The sequence below is a fragment of the Urocitellus parryii genome, unplaced genomic scaffold (genome assembly GCF_045843805.1).
Source record: "Urocitellus parryii isolate mUroPar1 unplaced genomic scaffold, mUroPar1.hap1 Scaffold_37, whole genome shotgun sequence".
NCBI lineage: Eukaryota > Metazoa > Chordata > Mammalia > Rodentia > Sciuridae > Urocitellus > Urocitellus parryii.
Window position 1 is genome coordinate 11064556 of NW_027553327.1, and position 5348 is coordinate 11069903.

At 42.4% G+C, this 5348-nt stretch overlaps 1 pseudogene; it reads left to right on the top strand.

Moving 5' to 3' along the window:
* The first annotated feature begins 2841 nt into the window (after window positions 1-2841).
* Window positions 2842-4552, top strand: LOC144252113 (protein ENTREP3 pseudogene; annotated as a pseudogene).
* Window positions 4553-5348: the final 796 nt, after the last annotated feature.

Genomic DNA, 5348 nt, shown 5'->3' on the forward strand with positions numbered 1-5348 from the left:
ATTTTGAGATTTATAACTTTATAAATAGTCAGATATTTTTCTATATGGTCAATCTCATTGTTGTGTCTTAAATAAGAACAGATTTTTTCCCCTAAAATATAATGCATTTTACTCCCCCCCACACTTTCTCTCTTGGGTTCTAAACATCATCTCCAACTCTCCTCCTACATTCCCTTTGGACTTTGCCTCTAACCCTTTCTCCACCACATAGGAGCAAGACTTTTTCAAAAAGCACAACAGATCAAGTCACACCTCCTCTTAAAATCCCCAGTGTCTTCACATTTTTCCTAAAGCCAATTTATCAATAATTGCTGGAAGGTCTTTCAGGACTATTCCTCTGACTATAGGGACATTTTCAGAGTTGCCTTCCCTATGCCCTGTGCTTCGACAACTCTGTTGTTCTTTCAGTCCACATGTACCTATAATCCCTCCTACTCTTTACCACTCCTGCTTTTCAGACTGTAATAGAAATAAATATTTGCAATTACTCAGGTGATTATTTTCATGCACCCAACCAGACTGCAATTTCTGCAGGAGGCTAAGAATGTCTGATTTTTCTTCACCCACATCACCAGTATTCTTGGCAAGTCAGTGGATCTCTCTGCTAAGTTTAGTGACAAGTGCACAGTAAGTGTGAAGAGTATTTTCTGCCTAAATAAATAAATGAAAACTTTAAATCCAGTGAAAATCAACCAGTGGGAGTGTCATGTAATGCTATTGTTCTGTTGTTATTTCTTGTTCAGAGTTTTTCTCAATAGAGCATAGATGCAAGATGAGAAGGGAGGGCTTGGGCTGTAGAAAGGGACCATCTGTATAATGAAGGATTTTTAAATCTTGTCAAGTAATGTGGGGTTTGTCCAGGCATATCGAAGGAAGAATTAGAAGGGTTTAAGAGCAAGAACATGATGATCAGATCAGTGTTTAAGAAACTTCTGCTGCAAAATGCAAATTCGTAACTACAAAGGAAAGTCAGGCAAGAACACTTTAGAAAGCTTTTATGTAATTGATATGAGAAGCATAAAAGGGTACTGAACTCAGAAGATCTTGCATTTCTCTAATTCGCTTATCTTTCTTAATTCTTTGCTTTGTCATTAATACCTGCTCTTAGATGGCAAAAGAAGCAATCTTTTATTCCTTTTTTCTTGTTTCATCACTTACAATCTTAGAGCATTTTTTACTTTAAATAAAAAGAAACATCCCCAGAAAATACTTAGAAAAGAGAACTACAGACTTCCATGAAACCATAATGGACAAAGATAGTACCTGTCTGTTTTAGGAAGAGAACTATGGAATGAAATTAGATGTTTATTTTTGTTCAGCCTTGATTAAAAGGAAAACTGGTATTGTCGGGAGGGAATGCTATTAAATAGAGAATAAGTAACCTTTTCAAACTCAAGTTTCTTCACTGAGAAACTATTATGCAAAATAGCCTTATTGGAGGCTGATAGATAAACTTAAGGATATAGGATATTTACTAAATAAGCCAATGATTTTACTAACAAAATGAGAATCATAATTAGTTGGATAATCAAGCAAATGTTACAAGTAAACTTAAATTTTCTATGGTCAGATCACTATCATAAATCAATAACTGTATCTGTATTTTTTCATTATATGTAAATAGATAAAGATTATTTCCCTGAAAATTTGTTTTACTACATGGTATTTGGAGGGGGGGTACTGGAGATTGAACTCAGGGGCACTGACCCACTGAACCACATCTCCAGCCCTATTTTGTATTTTATTTAGAGACAGGGTCTCAGTGAGTTGCTAAGTGTTTCGCCATTGCTTAGGCTGGCTTCGAATTCATGGTCCTCTGGCCTCAGCCTCCAAAATAGCTGGGATTACAGGTGTGTGCTGTCACCCAGAACTACATGGTACCTTTACTTTGCAAAATGTTATTCTTTGTGATTATGTTTATGTAGATATTAAGTTTGAAAAAAAATATTGTTTTGATAAATCATTTACTCCAAACTCTGATTAGAGTAAATGATAACTATGATAAGTGATAACTAACTGCCAGTCTTTTTAGTTATAACTTAACACAATAGATTAGTTGTTGCTCTTTCCATCTTGAACTTATGTTCTTCAGTTTCACACACTATAAAATTTCATCATATCTTCTGATTATGAAGAAAATATTCTCTTTCATTTCCTTGTTTAAATCAAAGACTTTTGTTTTTTTAGCTGTTTTGTGTCCAAACTCAAAATACAAAACAAAACAAAAAAACTCTTCACATTAAACAAATTATGATTTCCAGTAGTAATGTTGTATAGTAAGAATAACCAAGAAAAAGCCTGGTCAGAATATAGATGGAACGATAAATGTACATAAGTTTAAAAAATCTTTCTGCATTTTATTTACCTCTGCTACTTCTTTAGAATTCATTTGACAATTAAGGGAAATTTGTCATATTTTTTTAAAAGTAATTGACAAGGGATACCTCTGGGCACACCGTTAATGAAAAGCTTAAGTTGTCTTTACTCCTTTTATTTTAAACATTACACAAAACACCACTGATGTCTAATTCCATTATATTTCTCTCCCTCCCTGTCTCTCCTGCCCAGAAAACAAAACTAGGATTTAGAGGATAACGCTAAGGTTTATAAGTTAATTTTAAGTGCATAAATTGATTTAATTTGTTAACCAAAGGTAAGTTGACATATTAGAAAACACAAATGAAATGTCACTAAATTGGAATTCAAGTAATTATAGAGGTTTTACTCATACTTTCTTCCCTCTTTGGGTATTCCTTAGACTTTTCAAGTTTAATGGACTAATTTTAATATTGAAAAAATTTAAGTATTGAGAACTAGATAATTGCATTCAGCTTCTGTCCCCCTTCATATGAGGCCGTCATGGGACTACGAGGAGACAGCCAGGCTACTCTGATTGATCCTCAGCTTCATGATGGCTCCTGTATCTGTGAGCGTGTGGCCTCCATTGTAGACGTGTCCATGGACAGTGGGTCTCTGGTGCTGTCAGCCATCGGTGACCTCCCGGGCGGCTCTAGCCCTTCAGAGGACTCGTGCCTGCTGGAGCTGCAGGGCTCCGTGCGCTCCGTCGACTACGTGCTCTTCTGCTCCATCCAGCGCAGCCGCGCGGGCTACTGCCTCAGCCTGGACTGCGGCCTGCGAGGCCCCTTCGAGGACAGCCCCCTGCCTCGGCGGCCCCCACGGGCTGTCCGCTCCTATTCCTGCTCTGCCCCGGAGGCCCCACCCGCCCTGGGTGCCCCAACGACAGCCCGCAGCTGCCACCTGCTGGAGGGCTGGCCACCCTGGGTGGGACCCTGCTTCCCGGAGCTGAGACGACGGGTCCCCCGGGGAGGCAGCCGCCCAGCAGCGGCCCCTCCCACGCGAGCCCCCACTCGCCGCTTCAGCGGTAGCTCAGGTTCCCTCACCCCACCGGGGCACCGGCCTCCTCATCCGGCTCCCCCGCCACCGCTGCTGCTGCTGCCACGGTCCCACAGCGACCCGGGCATCACCACCTCCAGCTACACTGCTGACTTCAGGGACCTTTATACCAAAGTGCTTGAGGAAGAAGCTGCCTCTGTTTCCTCTGCAGATACAGGGCTCTGCTCTGAAGCCTGCCTCTTCCGCCTCGCCCGCTGCCCTTCCCCCAAGTTGCTGCGTGCCCGCTCAGCTGAGAAACGGCGCCCTGTGCCCACCTTCCAGAAGGTCCCCCTCCCCTCAGGCCCTGCACCTGCTCACTCTCTGGGAGACCTAAAAGGAAGCTGGCCAGGCCGGGGCCTGGTCACTCGTTTCCTCCAGATGTCCAGGAAATCCCCAGACCCCACGGGCACTGGAGCTCATGAACATAAGCAGGTGCCCAGGAGCCCATGGGGCCGGCCAGGCCGAGAAAGCCTCCACCTCCGCAGCTGTGGTGACCTGAGCTCTGGCTCCTCTCTGCGGCGCCTCCTGTCTGGCCGGAGGCTGGAGCGTGGGACGCGCCCCCACAGCCTCAGCCTCAACGGGGGCAGCAGGGAGACTGGGCTCTGACCTGGGTTTCCTGTTACACTGAACAGATCCAGATGAATACTGGGGCCACAGGTACCAGCTGGTCAGGACCAGCAGCCCCCAGCACCCTCTTGCATTGGCTGGCGCACACACACACACACAATAAAAAACCAAAAACCCGCTATATATCCCCAGAAGTGTCTCTTTCCTTCTGCCTTTGGGGCTCTGCTGCTTGCCTCTGCCCCTTTGGACTGGGAGAGCTTCTGTCCTGTGCTGCATGGGTATTCAGGCTGTCAGGGGGATGCCCCTGCTTACAGCATCGGAGGAGGAAAATTAATACACTCCCTCCAGCTCAAGAGTGACTGATTCTCAGGGGCACTCTGTCAGGGAAAAAATGTGTCCTGGGTGTTTAGGTGGAGGGGAATTTGTGCCTGTGTGATGGGGTGATGAGGTGGGCAACGAAGAGCCAGAAATCTAGGTGACCTCTCAGCTCTGCCACCTCTAGCTGCATGACCTTGGGCAAGTTACTTAACCTCAATTGCCTGATCCATAAGACATTGTGAAGATGAATGTTTGTAAAGCTCTTAACACACAAAGTAAGTCTTCAATAAAAAAAAAAAATTGACCTAGGATTCCTTGACTGACAAACAACAGCCCATTGAGAAAAACCAAAGCTCAGAGAATTAGAGGAATTAACCCAAGATCATTTAACTAATAGTTGACAAAACTAGGACTAAAGCCATGGCCAAATATTTCACCCAGCAAGTATTACAATGGAGTACATGTAAAATTGTAAAGAATGCAAAAGGGTTTAAAATGTAAAACAGCTATCCATAAGCAATAAAATTGCAGCATCAAAATTTTTGATTTGGGGCCGGGGTTGTGGCTCAGTGGTAGAGAGCTTGCCTCACATGTGTGAGGCATGGGATTTTATTCTCGGAGGGGTTGAAGGGGAAGGGAGGGGGCATGGGGTAATTAATGATGGTGGAATGTGATGATCATTACTATCCAAAGTACATGTGTGAAGACACAAATTGGTGTGAATATACTATGTATACAACCAGAGATATGAAAAATTGTGCTCTATATATGTAATTAGAAGTGTAATGCATTCTGCTGTCACATATGAATAAAAAAAATTTTTTAAAAATGAATAAAATAAAGGTCCATCAAAAACTGAATTTTTTAAATTTCTGATTTACTAAATTTCTGAAAATTAAAATATGCTTCAAGTAATTTGCTACAACCACATATATCTATAATACTCTCATGCACATATATGCATACATGTGTTCATGAATATATATGTGTGTGTGCACACACATGTATATACATATATTAAGGCAAGAGGAAAACAAATTCTTAAAACCTAACATCAAATCTGTAAAAGT